Source organism: Schistocerca piceifrons, chromosome X (genome assembly GCF_021461385.2).
Source record: "Schistocerca piceifrons isolate TAMUIC-IGC-003096 chromosome X, iqSchPice1.1, whole genome shotgun sequence".
Taxonomy (NCBI): Eukaryota; Metazoa; Arthropoda; class Insecta; order Orthoptera; family Acrididae; genus Schistocerca; species Schistocerca piceifrons.
The window spans coordinates 782,768,204-782,791,358 of record NC_060149.1 but is presented as its reverse complement, the minus strand read 5'-3'; the positions used below and the strand labels follow the sequence as shown (position 1 = coordinate 782,791,358).

Sequence of the window (23,155 nt, the reverse complement as noted above, 5' to 3'; positions counted from 1 at the left end):
TACGAAGAACTGATGTAATTTGTACGCAAAAAAATCGTTTAATACCAAAATTAGGTGCTGTCAATGAAGACTAGTGGAGTTTGGGAGCGAGGTTAACACTGCCCTTCAGCGTCGGCTGGGGCTAGTCAGCAAATAAGCTAGACAGTCCTCTCGGGCTAGAACTGGTTTTCTGTGAGGGGAAGCACACAGTTACGTCTACCACTAGACAGTGATGATTAATTACATCTCTTACAAATAATTAGTCATTTCTAAGAATTTAATCGCTATCCTGGAAAGTGCGATGATGCTTTTGATAGTTACAGGTTCAGTAGATGCAGTTATTTGATTTGTGAACAAAATAAATTATTCCACAAAAGGCGTAGTATTGATAAAATGAATGTGGCATTGATCCTATTTACCTTTTGAAAGCTGTGTGTGAAAATATGCTTTGATGTTAGTTGTTCACGAATAATAATAATAATAATCCTCGTTGAGTGTTTGACATTTACTGCTGAAAAAATGCCTCTTGCAGAGTTGTGAATGCATTACTTCAGTAGCCGGCCGGGGTGGCCGAACGGTTCTAAGCGCTACAGTCTGGAACCGCGAGACCGCTACGGTCGCAGGTTCGAATCCTCCCTCGGGCATGGATGTGTGTAGTGCCCTTAGATTAGTTAGGTTTAAGTAGTTCTACGTTCTATGGGACTGATGACCTCAGAAGTTAAGTCCCATAGTGCTCAGAGCCATTTGAGCCATTACTTCAGTAATACGCATCCACGTTTGTCCCACCTATTTTGTAGACGGAAACAGAGGAAAGTACGTCGTTCTACGTTGCTGTTTGTAAAATAATACCCCAACGGAATATTATAGATATTCCCCCCACAATACATACGAATCAACTGGTAGGTAACGTTGCAAGCTCAACGAAACTGTTCGCAGAAGGTGATTTTTATAGCGAAGTTGTGACGCTAGAAAACTGTAGCGAAATGCAAGGAGGGTGCCCGGGAGCACAAGGACTGGCAGTTGACTCTGAATGAAACTGAATCACCGTATTGCGTATAAATGGCCAGAAAGACCCTTTACCGTTTTTCACACCAGTGACGTTAAAACACTAGAAACAGTACCGACTTACGTTTGCAGGAGGTGCTGCCACTGTTGTTTGTTGTGTAATATTACCACGTTAATTATAAACCTGCGAATACTGGTGACTCTATCCGAGTCGGAGACGAACTGCATTCGAGGAAATAAAAATATGGCGAATGATAAAACGTAAAAAAAATGTTCAAATGTGTGTGAAATCTTATGCGACTGCTGAGGTCATCAGTCCCTAAGCTTACACACTACTTAACCTAAATTATCCTAAGGACAAACACACACACCCATGCCCGAGGGAGGACTCGAACCTCCGTCGGGACCAGCCGCACAGCCCATGACTGCAACGCTTTAGACCGCTTTTTTTTTAATTCTTTGTTGAAATCATGTTCTTCTATTTTGTTCGTTGTACAGGGCTATTACAAATGATTGAAGCGATTTCATAAATTCACTGAAGGTCCATTCATTGACATATGGTCACGACACACTACAGACACGTAGAAAAACTCATAAAGTTTTGTTCGGCTGAAGCCGCACTTCAGGTTTCTGCCGCCAGAGCGCTCGAGAGCGCAGTGAGACAAAATGGCGACAGGAGCCGACAAGGCGTATGTCGTGCTTGAAATGCACTCACATCAGTCAGTCATAACAGTGCAACGACACTTCAGAACGAAGTTCAACAAAGATCCACCAACTGCTTACTCCATTCGGCGATGGTATGCGCAGTTTAAAGCTTCTGGATGCCTCTGTAAGGGGAAATCAACGGGTCGGCCTGCAGTGAGCGAAGAAACGGTTGTACGCGTGCGGGCAAATCTCACGCGTAGCCCGCGGAAGTCGACGAATAAAGCAAGCAGGGAGCTAAACGTACCACAGCCGATGGTTTGGAAAATCTTACGGAAAAGGCTGAAGCAGAAGCCTTACCGTTTACGATTGCTACAAGCCCTGACACCCGATGACAAAGTCAAACGCTTTGAATTTTCGGCGCGGTTGCAACAGCTTATGGAAGAGGATGCGTTCAGTGCGAAACTTGTTTTCAGTGATGAAGCAACATTTTTTCTTAATGGTGAAGTGAACAGACACAATGTGCGAATCTGGGCGGTAGAGAATCCTCACGCATTCGTGCAGCAAATTCGCAATTCACCAAAAGTTAACGAGTTTGGTGCAATCTCACGGTTTAAAGTTTACGGCCCCTTTTTCTTCTGCGAAAAAAACGTTACAGGACACGTGTATCTGGACATGCTGGAAAATTGGCTCATGCCACAACTGGAGACCGACAGCGCCGACTTCATCTTTCAACAGGATGGTGCTCCACCACACTTCCATCACGATGTTCGGCATTTCTTAAACAGGAGACTGGAAAACCGATGTATCGGTCGTGGTGGAGATCATGATCAGCAATTCATGTCATGGCCTCCACGCTCTCCCGACTTAACCCCATGCGATTTCTTTCTGTGGTGTTATGTGAAAGATTCAGTGTTTAAACCTCCTCTACCAAGAAACGTGCCAGAACTGCGAGCTCGCATCAACGATGCTTTCGAACTCATTGATGGGGACATGCTGCGCCGAGTGTGGGAGGAACTTGATTATCGGCTTGATGTCTGCCGAATCACTAAAGGGGCACATATCGAACATTTGTGAATGCCTAAAAAAACGTTTTGAGTTTTTGTATGTGTGTGCAAAGCATTGTGAAAATATCTCAAATAATAAAGTTATTGTAGAGCTGTGAAATCGCTTCAATCATTTGTAATAACCCTGTATATGATCGGGGCGGACGTCTCATGACACCCGTTCAGGTTGTTCATTGATCCGTTCACTCAGTTTATTATTACAGTGGGTAGTTAAACTCTCTGACCGAACACGCTGAGCTACCGTGCCGGCTACCGCTCCGCTAATCCCTCGCAGCGATAAAATGTATTCAGCACTCCAAGTCACAGACGACTCGGTCCGTTGAGAAACCAAACTGGGTCTCGCAGGATTAGCCGAGCGGTCTTGGGAGCTGCAGTCATGGACTGTGCGGCTGGTCCCGGCAGAGGTTCGAGTCATCCCTCGGGCATGGATGTGTGTGTTTGTCCTTAGGATAATTTAGGTTAAGTAGTGTGTAAGCTTAGGGACTGATGACCTTAGCAGTTAAGTCCCATAGTATTTCACACTCATTTGAACAACAAACCAAACTGGTGGAATATGAAAACTACTGAGTCGGAACGAACCTGCGGGAAAGTTGGCAGGCGAATAACTAACGGTACCGTTACTCCAGCTACGCTGAGGGTAACGAGTTGGAGCAATACAAAACTAAAGACTTGGTCCGAATTGGGCAGGTACTAAAATAACATGCTATTAACGAGGTGTTTACTGCACAAACGAAACGATACCTCCATTCTCATGCAATACATACGATATGCAACAGCCCTATACTGGGTGAAGCCTACCCGGGAGTTTGGGCTCGCATTCGGTTAATCCCGCGAAACTTGCAGCAGCAGAAACCATCCACTGTTTCCATACCTTTATCCTCACCATTCCAATACTTGCCACTTACATAGAACAACCATGTCCGCCCCCAGTAGCTGAGTGGTGCCGGCACGGTAACTCAGCGTGTTCGGTCAGAGGGTTAGCTGCCCTCTGTAATAAAAAAACTGAGTTAATGGATCAACGACGAACTGAAAGGGTTGTCTTGCGACGTCCGCCCCGAGCAGATACAGCGAGCAAAAACGAACAAAATGAGATTAAGAAAAAAAAGTGGTCAGCGCGACGGAATGTCAATCCTAAGGGCCCGGGTTCGATTCCCGGCTGGGTCGGAGATTTTCTACGCTGAGGGACCGGGTGTTGTGTTGTCCTAATCATCATCATTTCATCTCCATCGACGCGCAAGTCGCCGAAGCGACGTTAAACCGAAAGACTTGCATCTGGCGAACGGTCTACCCGACGGTAGGCCCTAGCCACACGACATTTTTTATTTTTTATGGAACAACCATGACTTGCATCATACTTCAGTTTGCTGTCCGATGTAATTATTATTATTTTCATTTCTTGTGATAATTTTATTTCTCGATTGTTTTATTTGTTGAGTGACGTTAACATGTTAATTATAAACCTAGCTAGCTCGAAATTAATCCACACTGACGACCACGTACGTCTCGACGCGAGTCACATTTAACTCAGTTTACCTCGTTTTAGAGATCGCGTGACCAAATTCCGTTTTGGAGCAGATGAAAATAAGATTTACTGTCAAGATTTCGTTCGCATAATGCGTACAGCTATCTTCAACAACAAAAAAGTTTCTCGCTTGTCGAAAATTCGGTAACGTCGTCGGGAAATATATTTTGATTAACTTTCCGTAAATCGCATGAAAAGTTTACCGCCGTAAATAAAACTAAAATGAAACCATAGCGCATTCCTTTCAGAAATATTGATGCCAGTTCCATCTTTATACATTGAATACTTTGAAATTTTGTGCGAGTTGAATGCAATGTAAGACTTCCAAACCATATCCATATGTGGCATACAGCAAACCAGTGCTTAACAGTATTGGTTAAAAACAGTCTTGGTTGCAATTTTTTATTTTTTTTTTCAACGACGCGTTTCACCTTATTTAGGCATTCTCAGGTTATCTTTTCTAGATAAGATCTGCATAACGCGTTCCCGTTCACAGGAGCGAGTAACAGAGTAAGATAGGGGCTCAGGTAGTAAGCATAATGCACCACAGCGTCGTGTGCTAGTACACGATGCTGTGGTGCATTATGCTTACTACCTGAACCCCCATCCCTCTCGCGTCCATCTAGAAAAGATATCCTGAAGATGCCTAAATAAGGCGAAACGCGTCGTTGAAAAGTAAAAAACTAAAATTGCAACCAAGGCTGTTTTTTACCAATACTGCAATGTAAGATGACACGGGTATTACGTACGGTATCTACATCTACATCTACGTGATTACTCTGCTATTCACAACAAAGTGCCTGGCAGAGGGTTCAATGAACCACCTTCATGTTGTCTCTCTACCGTTCCACTCTCGAACGGCACGCGGGAAAAACGAGCACTTACATATTTCTGTGCGAGCCCTGATTTCTCTTATTTTATCGTGATGATCATTTCTCCCTATGTAGGTGGGAGCCAACAGAATGTTTTCGTAATCGGAGGAGAAAACTGGTGATTGAAATTTCATGAGAAGATCTCACCGCAACGAAAAACGCCTTTGTTTTAATGACTGCCATTCCATTTCACGTATCATGTCTGTGACACTATCTCCCCTGTTTCGCGATAATACAAAACGAGCTGCCCTTCTTTGTACTTTTTCGATGTCATCCGTCAGTCCAACCTGATGCGGACCCCACACCGCACAGCAGTACTCCAGAATAGGGTGGATAAGCGTAGTGTAAGCAGTCTCTTTGGCAGACCTGTAGCACCCTCTAAGTGTTCTGGCAATCAATCGCAGTCTTTGGTTTGCTGTACCCATAATATTATCTATGTTATCGTTCCAATTTAGGTTCTTCCTAATTGTAATCCCTAACAAGGGAACCTCCCCATCGCACCCCCCTCAGATTTAGTTATAAGTTGGCACAGTGGATAGGCCTTGAGAAACTGAACACAGATCAATGGAGAAAACAGGAAGAAGTTGTGTGGAACTATGAAAAAAAATAAGCAACATAGGCAACACAAGGACAGTGTGAGCACGGGAGCGCCGTGATCCCGTGGTTAGCGTGAGCAGCTGCGGAATGAGAGGTCCTTGGTTCAAGTCTTCCCTCGGGTGAATAGTTTATTTTCACAAAGTTATGATGTGTCCGTTCGTTCATTGACGTCTCTGTTCACTGTAATAAGTTTAGTGTCTGTGTCTTGCGACCGCACCGCAAAAGCGTGCGATTAGTAGACGAAAGGACGTGCCTCTCCAATAGGAACCGAAAACATTTGAGCGCAAGGTCATAGGTCAACCGATTCCTCCACGGGAAAACAAGTCTGATATATTCTATACGACACTGGTGACGGCATGTGCGTCACATGACAGGAATATGTTGTCGACCCACCTAACTTGTACACTTGGCGAATGGGTAAAAATATTCTTCTACGTTGCCCGATTTAGGTTTTCTTGTGGATGTGATAATCACTGCCAAAAAAGTGATGAAAACAAAAGAGTTTGTCACAAACTGCAACAAAAGAATGCAACAGTTTCACAGTCGCACAGTTTTCCTTGTGCTCTGTCAAAATATATGTTTTTAACGTTTTCAAATTTTTCCGTGTGTAGACCGCCAGTTACCTCGCATCGGACGAACACATAATAATTGTCTGAAAATAAAAAATTAAACTTTTCACCCGAGGGCATACTTGAACCAAGGACCTCTCGTGCCACCGCTGCTCACGCTAACCACGGGACCACACCGCTTCTGGACTTACTCTCTCCTCGATATTGCCTATCCTTCACATGGGCACTCAGTTTGTATATTTTGCTTATTTTTTCATAGTTCCACACAACTTCTTCCTTTTTTCTCGATTGATCTGTGTTCAGTTTTTCAAGGCCTATCCACTGTGCCAATTTATAACTAAATCTGAGGGGGGTGCGATGGGGAGGTTCCCTTGTGAGTATTCAGTTGAATTTACAGCCCTCACATTTGTGTGACTGTAGTAGCTCCCACGAGCTTGTGTAGAACCGTGAAGCACAAAGTAATTTTGAGAACGGTTACAGGCGACGCTGGGCGTAGCAAGCAGGTTGAGGTTCTGTGAGCGGCAAAGTGAGTGGTCAGCGACACGAATGCTAACGGCTCTGCGAGCGTGCTGCGCCAGTCAAACTGCGCAGTTGCTACTGCTACCGCTCTCCACGACGGATGGCCTTGTTTGCCGTTTTCGCTAAGGCGACACACGATAACGTAAGAAAACGTAACAAAAGTGGAAGAGGCAGACACTGATGAGCCAGAAATTTACAATTTTTCGCTTACCAGTTTCGAATGGATTAGACAAGTCCTTGGCAGTTTTCTGGAGCTGCGTGGCGCCAGATGCCTACGCACAGCTCACGCAATTCCCATAAATTACATGGCGCTGGCTTCTGGGCCCTATAGTGTCCCAGATGTGCTCTAGAGGGTTGCGATTAGGCGTAGTTGGTGGCCAAGACATCTAGGTGAGTTCACTGTCACGTTCTTCAAACCACTGCGGTTGTGACACCGACCCGAAATTGCGCTCGCCGATCGTGAGGATTTCGGCGTATCCGCAGACTATGGACCAATGGAGACGTGTACGCCCCGATAGCCGAATGGTCGGCGTGACGGGCTGCCGACGTCAGGGGCCCGGGATCGATTCCCGCCTGGGTCGGGGATTTTCTCCGCTTAGGGACTGCGTGTTGTGTTGTGTTCATCACCATTTGAATCCCATCCGGCGCGCAGGTCGCTCAATGTGGCATCGAATGTACACTACTAGCCATTAAAATTGCTACACCATGAAGATGACGTGCTACAGACGCGAAATTTAACCGACAGGAAGAAGATGCTGTGATATGCAAATGATTAGATTTTCAGAGCATTCACACAAGGTTGGCGCCGGTGGCGACACCTACAACGTGCTGACACGAGGAAAGTTTCCAACCGATTTCTCATACACAAACAGCAGTTGACCGCCGTTGCCTGGTGAAACGTTGTGATGCCTCGTGTAAGGAGGAGAAATACCTACCATCACGTTTACGACTTTGATGAAGGTCGGATTGTAGCCTAACGCGATTGCGGTTTATCGTATCGCGACATTGCTGCTCTCGTTGGCCGAGATCCAATGACTTAACAGAATATGGAATCGGTGGGTTCAGGAGGGTAATACGGAAAGCCGTGCTGGATTCCAACGGCCTCGTATCACTAACAGTCGAGATGACAGGCATCTTATCCGCATGGCTGTAACGGATCGTGCAGCCACGTCTCGATCCCTGAGTCAACAGATGGAGACGTTTGCAAGACAACAACCATCTGCACGAACAGTTCGACGACGTTTGCAGCAGCATGGACTATCAGCTGGGAGACTATGGCTGCGGTTCCCCTTGACCCTGCGTCACAGACAGGAGCGCCTGCGATGGTGTACTCAACGACGAACCTGGATGCACGAATGGCAAAATGTCATTTTTTTCGGATGAATCCAGGTTCTGTTTACAGCATCATGATGGTCGCATTCGTGTTTGGCGACATCGCGGTTAAAGCACATTGGAAGCGTGTATTCGTCATCGCCATACTGGCGTATCACGCGGCGTAATGGTATAGGGTGCCATTGGTTACACGTCTCTGTCACCTCTTGTTCGCATTGACGGCACCTTGAACAGTGGACGTTCCATTTCAGATGTGTTACGACTCGTGGCTCTACCCTTCCTTCAATCCCTGCGAAACCCTACATTTCAGCAGGATAATGCACGACCGCATGTTGCAGGTCCTGTCCGGGCCATTCTGGATACAGAAAATGTTCGACTTCTACCCTGGCCAGCACATTCTCCAGATCTCTCACCAATTGAAAACGTCTGGTCAATGGTGGCCGAGCAACTGGCTCGTCACAATACGCCAGTCACTACTCTTTATGAACTGTGGTATCGTGTTGAAGCTGCATAGGCTGCTGTACCTGTACACGCCATCCAAGCTCTGTTTGACTCAATGCCCAGGCGTATGAAGGCCGTTATTACGGCCAGAGGTTGTTGTTCTGGGTACTGATTTCTCAGGATCTATGCATCCAAATTGCGTGAAAATGTAATCACATGTCATTTCTTGTATAATATATTTGTCTAATGAATACCCGTTTATCATCTGCATTTCTTCTTGGTGTAGCAATTTTAATGGCCAGTACTGTAGTAAGACCTGCACCAAGGCGACCAGACCTGCCCCGTAAGGGGCCTCCCGGCCAATGACGCCAACGGCTCATTTCCCTTTCCGATGGAGACGTGTCGCCTGGCCGTATGAATCACGTTTTTTGTTAGACCAGGTCGATGGTCGGGGAATATGTGGAGTATGAAGGGAAGCACGCGATCTGCACTGGGCAGTATTATACCATGGGGGACAGTCACTTAGGCTTTCATGGGATGTGTGGTAGTAATCGAAGATAGAACGACACCGGTCCCTTTTCAATTAAACCTTTGCAGTAGTAGTTGGCTCAACTTAGGTACACGAAGAGGTTATTCGTTGTGGATCCCCATGTTCAACAACGCGCGCTGAACGTTGTCCTCAGAAACACTTGTGTCTGCACCGGAATTTTACTCTGTCGACAGATCTGCCACAGATCGCCGCCAATCCTGCTATACACGGTGGTCAAGCCTCTGATATCCATTTTCTGTGAGGAGGTATAGCCTCCAACACCGTATACACTTTCCTTTCCGCGTCACGTGAGCGCAATCTCATGGAGGACAATTTGATTTATCAGTGTGGGCGATCGACAATTCAGGTTTCGACTAGTAAAAATTGAAGCAAATTTAGGCTTTTGGAATATACGAGGGGCGTTTGAAAAGTCCGTGAGATGGCACCACTGGCGCGTACCGAGGTCATGTTTAGTTAGTAGCATCTGTGGAAAAAACACACACAAAGGTTCAGCCATATTTGTCTATTTCTTTGTGTTTGGCGTTCGTGTGAATCAAGGAAGTCGAGTGATTGTCAAAAAATGGACGAAAAATAATTTCGTGTGGTGAAAGGCACGGCTTACTTTATGAAAGGCAAAACGCCTCAGGAGACTAAAGAGAATCTTGTTAAGCATTTCGCTGTCTCTGCACCTTCGATTAGAAAAGTTTATAAGTGGTTTCAATATTTTCGGAGTGGCCATATGGGCACAAGTGATGCTGAACGTTCTGGACGCCATGTGGAGGTTACGATTCCAGAAATCATGGAGAAAGTGCATGATATGGTGATGGGTGACAGAAAAGTTACGGTGCGTGAGATTGCTAGTGTTGTGGGCATCTCGAATGAACGGGCACATAATATTTTGCATAAACATTGGACATGAGAAAGCTATCCGCAAGATGGGTTCCGCGATTGCTCACGCTCGACCAAAAACGGAATCGTGTGAAGTGTTGCAAGAATGGTTTGCAGATCTTCAGGAAGAATCCACAGGACTTAACCGTCGTTTCGTCAATGTGGATGAAACATGGATACATTACTATACTCGTGAGACCAAAGAACAATCTAAACAATGGGTTACCAAGGGAGAATTTGTACCAAAAAAGGCGAAGACCATTCCTTCCCCCGGAAAGGTTATGGCGACTGTCTTTTTGGATTCGCAAGGGATAATCCTCATCGACTATCTGGAAAAGGGTAAAACTAATACAGGTGCATATTATTCATCGTTAGTGGACCGTTTGAAAACTGAGCAGCAAGAAAAACGCCAGCGATTGGACCGCAAAAAAAGTCCTTTTCCGTCACGACAATGCACCAGCACACATCTAAGCAGTCGTGGTCGCAAAATTAATGGAAATATGATTCCAACTCGTTTCACATCCCCCCTATTCTCTAGGCTTGGCTCCCTCGGACTACTGTTTGTTTCCCACTTTGAAAAAATGGCTCGCGGGACAAAGATTTTATTCAAATGAGGAGATGATTGCAGCAACTAATAGCTATTTTGCAGACTCGGACAATTCCTATTATTAGGAAGGGATCAAAAAATTAGAACAACGTTGGACGAAGTGCCTAAGTCTACAAGGAGACTATGTCGAAAAATAAAAAAGGTTTACCCCAAACATGTAAGCAGTTTTTATTTTTGCATTGACTTTTCAAACGCCCCTCGTATATTGCGTTCCAGCATTATGAGACAGCTCGAAGATAACGTTTTATTGACACACAGCCAACACGGATTGAGATAACATCGCTGTTGTGAAATTTAACAGGTTCTTTTTTCACATGAAGTAATGGGGGCTAACGGCAGCGAATCTGAAGTTGATTGCATGTTTCTAGATTTCCAGAAGACAACTGACACCGTTCCCCAGATACAGTTTCTAATCAAACTGCAGCGTGCCGAGTAGTGTCAGATGTGCTACTGGATTTGTGATTTCCAGTCAGGAGAGACACAGGTTGTAGCAGCTGACGGACAGTCTCCTAATAAAACCGAATTTATATCTGGCATTCCTCGTGGAAGCGTTTATTTTATTCGAGTCACAAACAAATACAATACACAGTAATTACGATTACAAATAAATGAAAGAAAGAATTATCAAACTACGCTCCTATTGCAACTTCAATTGCGTTCGGAGTCGCAAGCAGACCTTCTGTGCAAGATGCACAACGCAGTTGTCAATTTAGTAGGCGCTCCACGCTCTGTAGTTCTCCAGTCATGTTTGGTGGGTGCCACAGGAAGTGCCATTTCTGGAGGTTATTGCTGGATCTTCCAACTCCAGAACCAAGACGACTGAGTGATCTCCATATGATCCAGTTCTGCTCGTATCGAGTTGGGGGGGGGGGGGGGGGGGAGGGTTCCGATGGGAGAGACCAGGTAGTATTACTCTCAAGTCGAGAAATCCACAACTGTTTCTTGCCGTAGCTGCTGTGGTTTGCAAGACTAAAGTGATTCGCGGTGTGGGATCCTTACCAGATAGGACTGACGGAGTACATCGAAAAAGTTCAAAGAAAGGCAGCGCGTTTTGTATTATCGCGAAATACGGGAGAGAGTGTCACAGAAATGATACAGGATTTGGGCTGGAAATCGTTAACAGAAAGGCGTTTTTCGTTGCGACGGAATCTTCTCACGAAATTCCAATCACCAACTTTCTCCTCCGAATGCGAAAATATTTTGTTGACACCGACCTACGTAGGGAGGAACGATCACCACGATAAAATAAGGGAAATCAGAGTTCGTACGGAAAGATATAGATGTTCATTCTTTCCGCGCGCTATACGAGATTGGAATAATAGAGAATTGTGAAGGTGGTTCGATGAACCCTCTGCCAGGCACTTAAATGTGATTTGCAGAATATCCATGCAGATGTAGATCTCGAGAAAACCTGTGTACCTCAACCATTGGGCTATTGGAACGTGCCCATGTAATGAACAGTTTTCCTGCTAAGCCTAATTTGTTCTCTCCGCGTTGGCAGTTACTTCACGATATTAGGCATATGTATCAGTTTTTTGGCTCTTTAATGGAAATAGCAATCAGTAGGAGTATTGTAAAGTACGGACTTTGAGAGCAGTATTCCAAGAGATAAAAACAGACATTGAGCTTACCCGAGGCTGGCAACGAGCGAGAAAGAGTTGGCGCCGCAACGGTATGACTGAGAACTCTGTCTGAGTACAGGGCCATGGGTTTTAGAAGTGTTGGGGAAGCGAATCCCCGTCCAGTATACATTTTCCCTCGTAGCCGCTGATTCCATTTAATGTCCCACTGCAGCTGATAACAGTGGTCCCCCACCAATTTACATACAGTGTTTCACAGCTGCTGGATCTGCGTGGTGTCTGTTACGTCCGAAGCGACAGACACCATGCATTTAAAAAAATAGCTAACACATTTGCCTGCTCTCTATTTTCCTATCGTGGAGTGCCCTCGTTGCATTCCAACAGACCTAAGCTTAACAGTGTAAAAGTAAATAAATTACAATGAAATGAACACCCTTAGCTGCTTGCAGCGTTGACATACGTCAACGGGGACAGATGAAATTGTGTGCCCCGACCGGGACTCGAACCCGGGATCTCCTGCTTACATGGCAGACGCTCTATTCATCTGAGCCATCGAGGACAGAGAGGATATCGCGACTGCAGGGATTTATCTCTGGCACGCCTCCCGCGAAACCCACATTCTCAACGTATTGTCCCGCACTACATTTGTAGTGCCCCCGCCCATTATATTCATTACTCGCGGCGCGTTGCAGATTCCCGTAAGAGTTCGGGCACTGTTTGTACATTCGCACAGAAGAAGAAGATGGTCAAGTGACCGGTGAGCCTTAACTATATATATACTAATATGGTATCTGTTCTTTCGGACATGTCCGAAAGAACAGATACCATCGCTGACCATGCAGATCGTTAGAATGAAATTACAAAGAAATGAACACCCTTAGCTGCTTACAGGCGTTGACATACGTCAACGGGGACAGATGAAAATGTGTGCCCCGACCGGGCGAGCTGCATGGTCGGACATGTCCGAAAGAACAGATACCATCTTAGTGTATGTATAGTTAAGGGACACCGGCCACTTGATCATCTTCTTCTCCTGTGCGAATGCACAAACAGTGCCCGAACTCTTACGGGAATCGGCAACGCCCCGCGAGTAATGAGTATAATGGGCGGGAGCACTACGAATGTAGTGCGGGACAATAAGTTGAGAATGTGGGTTTCGCGGGAGGCGTGCCAGAGATAAATCCCTGCAGTCGCGCTATCCTCTGTGTCCTCGGTGCTCAGATGGATAGAGCGTCTGCCATGTAATCAGGAGATCCCGGGTTCGTGTCCCGGTCGGGGCACACATTTTCATTTGTCCCCGTTGACGTATGTCAACGCCTGTAAGCAGCTAAGTATGTTCATTTCATTGTAATTTCATTCTAACGAGCTGCATGGTCACCGATGGTATCTGTTCTTTCGGACATGTCCGAAAGAACACATACCATCTTAGTATATATAAAAGTAAATACGTCACCAGTTTATCACAGTGCGTCCAGTTAAACTTCTGGACATATCGTCTTTTTCCAGTTCTGCGTGCAGCGTCACGATCGACGTAGCCATCTGTACAGGCTCAGATGTAAACGAAAGTTGCCAAATTGCATTCGTCATCGACAGGCACCGGATCTGGCGTGATGGAAAGGGATACAAAATACTACCACCCCTGGTTCACATCACCGGTAATTTGGACAGCAGCCGTTGCATTTCTGATGTATGGAGGACGGTGCGTTACCTTATCTTCGAGCTCTCCTTGGCGACATCTCTCAACAAGGTAGCACGATAGCAAACATTTCTTGTGCTGTCCTGACCTACTTCGATACAGAGGGAGTTGGACTTTTGCACTGGCCGGCACGTTCTCCAGATCTGCCATCCACTGAAAACATCCGGTCACCGGTTGCACAGTACCACTCGCCAGCCGCTACGATTGATCAGCTTCTGCATAGAGTCCGTGCAGCCTGGAATGACTTACTCCAGTCTGTCATCCGGGCTCAGTCCGACTCGGTACCCAGCCACTGCTGCTGCCTGAGCTATGTTGTATGTCGCCAAATAATCCACAGATTTATCCGTGTGTTCTAACTATACTGCATTGCATAATAAATAAAATTTCGTTATTTGCTGTCGTTGCTAGTGCTGCAGTTTTAATAGCCAGCTACCTTCTGACTCACTTCACAGGGTATGTAGAAAACGTTGTACTCCCAGCTGAGTGTAACCTTCGTGAAAATGTAAGCGGTATGGCGGCGAGAGGCAACGGAACTGGGACACATTCCACTCCCAGCGCGCCACTGCCTTTCATAAGCGTTCTGCGTACCCTTGCTTCACAGCTCCTTATGTTGTGGATTTTACTGACAGATCAGTGTGTCAAGTACTTTTTAATATTATCCATCCTACTGCAACAGATATGTGATTCTTAACGAATCATAAGCATGGGCATAAAGTAACTGCGACCACACGTTTAGATCACGGGTAGCAAACGTGGCTGAAAAGGAGACTAAATGAGTTCACAATTATTAAGGAACAAAGGTTAACGGTTACGGTACAATACGGTTAATTACCTTACGAAAAAGCAGAAAAAGAGGGTAATAACTGAACGAAACAAGGCTTGTCATTGCGCAATATTATGGTAAAATCTCGGAGAAATTTACTAATATATCCAAACTTTACAATATAAAGTTGGCATTCCAAGCCCAAAACGTAGTGATATACAGTTTGAAAATTTGGCAATTTGTGGTAAGTTCCTATGGGACCAACTGCTGAGGTCATCGGTCCCTAGTCTTACACACAACTCAATCTAACTTAAACTAACTTATGCTAAGGACACCCATGCCCGGGGGTGGACTCGAATCTCCGACGGGGGGAGCCGCGCGAAACCGTGGCAAGGCGCCTTAGACAGCAGGCTACCTGGCGCGGGTACAGAGCTTGAAACGCGACATCTGTATAGGAAGAGTAAATGAGAACAAACGGGAGTGTACACCATACAACGATCATCATCCGACGCAAGATACATTTGGCAGATCTGGAGAACATTTTCGACTTCGTATAAAGCTCATAGAGAGTGGGCAGCTACGACTGATCCGTAGCACTGAAGTACATATAGTGTGGGGCAGCTACGACAACCCACTGCAAATACATCCGGAATGAATAAAAATATCGAGGTTTGGTTTTTGCCAGGTCATAGAAGACAATATGGTGAATTTCCTCACGTTCACTAGTAACTGTTATCGTTTATAGTCGCCGAATTACGACATCTACTTACTTTTTTTTTTGTAATGGAACTATATACTTAAATGTGTCGCATTTGAAAGAAGCTTCTAAAGGAATATCAGCAACATAACATGAATCGGACTTGATCGAATACTATCAAGATAGCGCCACAAACTGCTGTCCTGCCGTTAGGAGAAGAGGTTCGGCAAAAGTGTACCCTATTATACCAAATGTAAGCAAACTCAGGTTCAAATGGCTCTGAGCACTATGGGACTCAACATCTGAGGTCATCAGTCCCCTAGAACCTAGAACTACTTAAACCTAACTAACCTAAGGACATCACACACATCCATGCCCGAGGCAGGATTCGAACCTGCGACCGTAGCAGCCGCGCGGTTCCGGTCTGCAGCGCCTAGAACCGAGTGGCCACCGCGGTCGGCAAACTCAGGTATGGTTTGCGTGTTTATTATCACGATTATCATACCAAGTGCTTAAAATGTTGGTCCTGAGCATGGTTTTTTTTTGGTCATCAGTCTACTGACTGGTTTGATGCGGCCCGCCACGAATTCCTTTCCTGTGCTAACCTCTTCATCTCAGAGTAGCACTTGCAACATACGTCCTCAATTATTTGCTTGACGCATTCCAATCTCTGTCTTCCTCTACAGTTTTTGCCCTCTACAGCTCCCTCTAGTACCATGGAAGTCATTCCCTCATGTCTTAGCAGATGTCCTATCATCCTGTCCCTTCTTCTTATCAGTGTTTTCAACCTCCTCATTCCTTACCTTGTCAGTCCACCTAATTTTCAACATTCGTCTATAGCACCACATCTCAAATGCTTCGATTCTCTTCTGTTCCGGTTTTCCCACAGTCCATGTTTCACTACCATACAATGCTGTACTCCAGACGTACATCCTCAGAAATTTCTTCCTCAAATTAAGGCCGGTATTTGATATTAGTAGACTTCTCTTGGCCAGAAATGCCTTTTTTGCCATAGCGAGTCTGCTTTTGATGTCCTCCTTGCTCCGTCCGCCATTGGTTATTTTACTGCCTAGGTAGCAGAATTCCTTAACTTCATTGACTTCGTGACCATCAATCCTGATGTTAAGTTTCTCGCTATTCTCATTTCTACTACTTCTCATTACCTTCGTCTTTCTCCGATTTACTCTCAAACCATACTGTGTACTCATTAGACTGTTCATTCCGTTCAGCAGATCATTTAATTCTTCTTCACTGTCACTCAGGATAGCAATGTCATCAGCGAATCGTAACGTTGATATCCTTTCACCTTGTATTTTAATTCCACTCCTGAACCTTTCTTTTATTTCCATCATTGCTTGCTCGATGTACAGATTGAAGAGTAGGGGCGAAAGGCTACAGCCTTGTCTTACACCCTTCTTAATACGAGCACTTCGTTCTTGATCGTCCACTCTTATTATTCCCTCTTGGTTGTTGTACATGGGTACACGCTATAAACTGATTCTGGTGAAACGATACTGCACCGTGAATTTCATCTGGAGTTAACGCAGCAAAGGTACGTGCTAGAAGGCATTCAGTGCCTTCGGATGGCGTCAGTGTTTCCTGATAAATCTCTAATTTTGATTATCGCCACAGATAGAAAAACAGAATGTTAAGTTTTCTGCAGTTTGGTGCAGACCATTTTGCGTTTCCTACAAGATCGTACCAATACTCTCCAAATGTTCCCTCAGAGAGGATCTGTCATTACATGGGCAGAATGGGAGAGAGATCCGTCATGTTGGTACAATACTGATTGCCTTACAGCCAGTGGGATGCTTTATAATAACTGCGGCAGCAACTTATCTTAAGAACTAGAGATACTTGAGTGTATTTAGATTCCCATCGATAAAGCTGGGACCAAAGATGCGGGTGCTGACAAACACGCACCAAACGTTGATAGAACAAGAGCGTTGTTTTTATCCACTTCTTTCCGTCAGCGTGGATTTTCAACTGACGATTACTGCATATTGGAGATTGACTTGCCATGGTTTGTTTGCGATGTTTCTTCCTTAATCAAAATTTTGCGTACATATACCACATTACTTCTACGTTTTCGTAGATAACATTCGGAGAACCCTAACCAATTTTGAAAGTCATGAAGCAGTAGTTGCAGCGAAATGCGAAGAGAATGGAACGGGATGGAATATAGTGTCTACAGGACACCCGTTTCCTTGATTCCTTTCGTACTTCCGAGATGCCTCTTACTGACATTTGCATTGCGTGTTACTGCTGCTAAAACGTTTCTTTCATTTCTTTCATCAGTCGCTCTTCTTTTTCCTTAGTGTCTTTCATTCTCCACGCTTCCACTTTCTAGAACTTTTTCATAATGTTTGCAAATACAGACCGTCAGCGCTTGGCACGATCTGAGGGTACCATTCAGCATACAACTGTACCGTTGCTCTAATAGTTAGACGAATTTCGCCATAAACGACATTCACTTTTTCGACTGTCGTAAACACTGGAATGTCTCAACAGATTTACAAGCAAGTTATCCGGTTGTTACAACAGCAAAACACAGACTGATGGGCTTCAAGCGTACAGGTAAACTCAAGAAGAAGATTCTTTCACGTACCACAAAAAGTAGTATGTAGTTGACACAGAAAAAATCGAAGCAGGTGTCGTAATTCGGCGACTATAAAAGACAAAAATTACTAATGAACGTCAGGAAATTAGCCACATCGTCCGTTATAGGTTGAAAAAAACGGCACCTCAAGATATTTATGCATTCTGAATACATCTGTGGTGTCCTCTCTCAGCTACGTACAGATGCAAAACTACTGTGATACGGAATGAGATTTTCACTCTGCAGCGGAGTGTGCGCTGATATGAAACTTCCTGGCAGATTAAAACTGTGTGCCGGACCGAGACTCGAACTCGAGACCTTTGCCTTTGCCTTTCGCGGGCAAGTGCTCTACCAACTACCCAAGCACGAGACAGAACCGAGCATTACTGAATGCTAGACAGAGGACGACGAGTTAAGTGGATATTACTGTTGTCAACAAGTCTGCTGACAGTGGTACAGCCGGCCGTTGTGGCCGAGCGGTTCTAGGCGCTACAAATGGCTCTAAACACTATGGGACTTAACATCTTAGGTCATCAATCCCCTAGAACTTAGAACTACTTAAACCTAACTAACCTAAGGACATCACACACATCCATGCCCGAGGCAGGATTCGAACCTGCGACAGTAGCGGTCGCGCGGTTCCAGACTGAAGCGTCTAGAACCGCTCCGCCACGCTGGCCGGCTCTAGGCGCTACAGTCTGGAGCCGCGCGACCGCTACGGTCCCAGGTTAGAATCCTGCCTCGGGCATGGATGTGTGTGATGTCCTTAGGTTAGTTAGGTTTAAGTAGTTCTAAGTTCTAGGGGATTGATGACCTAAGATGTTAAGTCCCATAGCGCTCAGAGCCATTTGAACCATTTGAGAGTGGTACAAATTTGTTTCTAAAGAAGCCACACGACACAGAGGGTCGAAATTTGCTCTGCTATGGAGATATTTTCACTGTAAGAAAGAGACAAAGATAAATGGGAGTAAGGAATCAAACGACGTGAAATTAGTTTGTAACGAGCCACGGGAGACCCGTAAATCAAAATACTCAGAAAATATCCCTGACGAATGCCTCGGATGCTCAGTCTTCCTCAACTACCGGCTGTCTAAATTTTCGCAAGAGGATTTCGGGACAACAGACTCTCATTTCTTCCACAGATTCGCATTTACATTGTTCGAATATCTCAGTAACATTTCTGCATGAGATTTAGCGATCCCAGCAGCGGGTCTTCTGGATTCGTCTCATGTCTGCTGTCATCCCTGCACGGTAACAATGAAAGAAGACAGCAGCGAGTTACCAGAGCTATGCTCTCATCGTATGGCTGCTCATGCTTAAAACATTAAACAGATGCGCCCTAACATGCTAAACAGCAGTCACTAAATAAATCTAGTCGGACAAAAATCCGTCGTCTCGCATAGTAGCATTGAAAGAAAAGTGCTCCTGTTCCATTTACGTCCGTCCACTTGCGTCTTTTTAGGTGCATTACACTACCGTTAGACTCCCAATGTGCCCACAAATCTTCAGCAATGCTTCCGGCCGCATCCTCTTGCCTTTCCAGCTGAGTTAGCAGAACAGCATGTACTGGATCATAGTGTGCAGCACCATATGAATACACCCACTAACAGACAGTCCGTTTTAATTCAAACGGAGCACAACAAATTTAATAGTTATCTCTGGAAAATATCCAATGTTTACACTGTTATTGCGAAAGGTCCACGGAACACTTGAGCAATGCGTTGTGTCCGTCTCCAGTTCGTACATTAAGCACATTATCAAAATTGTGGTGGTGGATTGCTATGTCGAGTCGTTTGAGCTAGTACAGCCTTCTTCCCTTCGTGTAGTGCCGCCAAGGCGACTTCAGTATCTTTTAGCGGGTGGCCTGTCTCATAGATAGGGTGAAATAGGGAACAGAGTGTCACAGATATTGTACATGTGTTGCAATCATTAAAACAAAGGCGCTTTTCGTATCTTCTCACAACATTTGAATCACCAACTTTCTCCTCCGAATGCGAAAATATTTTTCTACGGCAACCTACACAAGGAGAAATGATCATTGGAATAAAATAAGAGAAATTACAGCTCACACGTAAAAATTTATGTGTCCGTTTTTGCCGCACGCTGTTCTTGAATGGAAATAGAGAAATAGTCTGAAAGGGGGTCGATGAACAGTTTGACTGACACTGCAAAGTAGACATGTAGATGTAGAATATATCACTGGACAAGTTAAAGAATGTTGTTCGAGCGGTCGGCGTTCACCGTGTAGAGTTGTACATAGTCACCTTTTGCTTCCTTACGTACTGGATGACCTCAGCGAGACAGGCTTCAGCTGCTGCGCCAAAATTTTACAATGCACAGGGAACTGAATGTGTGAATGTACACTTTTTCAGCGTATACTACTGAGGAAATGTTATCTGGGTGTCAGTGTTGGGATATGGCGACGTTTCGACGAGTGTCGTAGGTACCATTTTCTGGCATCGCTGCTATAACAATTTGGCAACATTCGCTATAAACAGAAACCACATCAACTTTTTCCACTGTCGTATACATTGTGAAGGTCTGAATAGGTTCACGAAAAAGTTATGTGGTCGCTACAGCAACAGAGCACTGACTGGTGGGTTTAAGGTGAACACAGAAACACACGAACCACACCACAGTAAAGCTTACATTTGGTAAACTAAGATGACTTTCGTGGTATCTTTCTTCCTGACTGCGGGAGAATGGCATGCGGCGCTGTTATTTTGTTGCTGTTTGATCAATTTTTCGCACGTACTACGTCCTTCAAGTCCTTTTCGAAGGCTCTTTCCAGTGCCACAGAAAAAGAAATAAACGGAAAGTCACTGCCGAACGTCAGAAAATTCGCCACATAATCTGATGTAGCTTAGCGAAAACCCCTCCTCCATACATTTTTCGTTCTATGTATACACTGAAGAATCGAAGAAACTGGTACACCTGCCTAATACCGTGTAGTGCCCCAGCGAGCACGCAGAAGTGCCGCAACACGACGTGGCATGGACTCGACTAATGTCTGAAGTAGTGCTGGAGGGAACTGACACCATGAATCCTGCGGGGCTCTCCATAAATCCGTAAGAGTACAAGGAGATGGAGATCCCTTCTGAACAGCATGTTGGAAGGCAGCCCAGATATGCTCAGTAATGTTCATGTCCGGGAAGTTTGGTGGCCAGCGGAAGTGTTTAAACTCATAAGGGTGTTCCTGGAGCCACTCTATAGCTGTTCTAGACGCGTTGGGTGTCGCATTGTCCTGCTGGAATTATCCAAGTCCGTCGGAATCCACAATGGACATGAATGGATGCAGGTGATCAGACAGGAGGCTTAAGTACGTGTCACCTGTCAGAGTGGTATCTAGACGTATCAGGGGTCCCCATATCACTCCAGCTGCAAGCGCCCCACACCACTGCAGAGCCCCCACCAAACTGAACAGTCCCTTGCTGACATGCACGGTCCATGGATTCATAGGTCGTCTCCATACTCGTACACGTCCATCCGCTCGATACAATTTGAAACGAGACTCGTCCGACCAGGCAACATGTTTCCAGTGATCAACTGTCCAATGTCGGTGCTGACAGGCCCCATCGTGGCGTAAAGCTTTTTGTCGTGCAGGCATCAAGGATACACGAGTGGGCCTTCGGCTCCGAAAGCCCATTTCGATGATGTTTGGTTGAATGGTTCGCACGCTGACACTTGTTGATGGCCCAGCATTGATATCTACAGCAATTTGCAGAAGGGTTGCACTTCTGTCACGTTGAACGGGTCTGTTCAGTTGTTGGTCCCGTTCTTGCACAATCTCTTTCCGGCCGCAACGATGTCGGAGATTTGAAGTTTTACCGGATTCCTGATGTTCACGGTACACTCGTGAAATGGTCGTACGGGAAAATCCCCACTTCATCTTTACCTCGGAGATGCTGTGTCCCATCGCTCGTGCGCCGCCTAAAACACCACGTTCTGACTCACTTAAATCTTGATAAACTGCCCTTGTAGCAGCAGTAACCGATCTAACAACTGCGCCAGACCCTTTTCGTCTTATATAGGCGTTGCCGATCGCAGCGCCGTATTCTGCCCGTTTATATATCTCTGTAATTTGAATACGCATGCCTATACCAGTTTCTATGGAGCTTCAGTGTATTTTGGGTGTACAGTTTTGGCTGCTCGTGAGTTTTGCTGGAAGGTTGAAAGTGTTAATTATATATCTATGCCGCTCAGAATTGCAATGAACAATAAAAAGAAAAGTCTCACAGTGAACACGGGAATCTGGCCAGTACGTAAGCGTTTCCCACGGCGGAACAACGACCTACGTGGGATCTGGTACTGTGGCCTTGGTCGGCTTTCTCCGTATAACAACATCGCCAGCTTGCCAGGTTCACTCACCGCGAATCACAAGTCCGTGTCTGCCAGCTGTACACGATTCACTTCCTGTCGAACACGCAAATGCTCTCCATTACTTACAATGTTTTCGTTGTGGTAGACATGGGCACTCAAACGAGACATTTAAGACATAATTGCAAATGTGTAGCCACTGACCTCAGTCCCCTCTATACCTCATCTTACTGATTTTCTGATCAAACACTATATGCTGGTTATTAATATTAACTACAGTCACATGAAAAACAGGGAATGATGTTGGAGTCCTAGTGACTGGTAAAGAGTGGCGATAATGGTACATAAGCGCTAGTAGGTCACACAGGATGAAAATTTATACATAAATTGATAGAATAATGGCTTTTAAAAAACAGTGAAAGCCTTCCAGAAAAACTAGCACGGCTTTCAGAAACAGTTGTACAGAACAATAACTGAGTTAGGTCTAATCCTTAGTCCTGATCGCGAGCTTGATCAGCAAACTGAAAACAACTGTGTAACCAAAGAACCTGAAGTCTGTTAATTATACAGTGTATAGACACGTCGAAACTACAATCAAATCCGAATCCGAAGGCAAGGTCGTCAATGACGTAGAAAACTTAAAACTGAAACTGACAGCCAGAACAGAGCCGACTTTCTGGACGGAGAGTACAGTTATTTATACAAACAACGAATATTCTGGATGCTAGTATTTATACAACCAACGATCGAACAACCCAAATATACAAACATTACAAACGTAAGATATTTCAAGAACCTTCTACAACTGCCAAGTATGAAATTACAAATATAATTGCTGGTCGTCAGGTCTGGACCGGCGACCTGCAGCATGCGACGCTAACCGACACACCACACAACGTGCACTAAGCTGGCAACATTGTTCCCAGTCCTGGTC

At 45.2% G+C, this 23,155-nt stretch overlaps 1 protein-coding gene and 1 non-coding gene across 3 annotated transcripts in view; both read right to left on the bottom strand.

Annotated features, from left to right (window-relative positions):
* LOC124721104 (serine-rich adhesin for platelets-like) overlaps nucleotides 1–23,155 on the bottom strand; it is a 481,067-nt gene that overhangs the window by 367,652 nt on the left and 90,260 nt on the right. The gene's annotated exons all lie outside the window — the stretch shown is intronic.
* Nucleotides 12,635–12,708, bottom strand: Trnat-ugu. The gene has a single exon. It is a non-coding gene; the product is annotated as a tRNA-Thr (tRNA).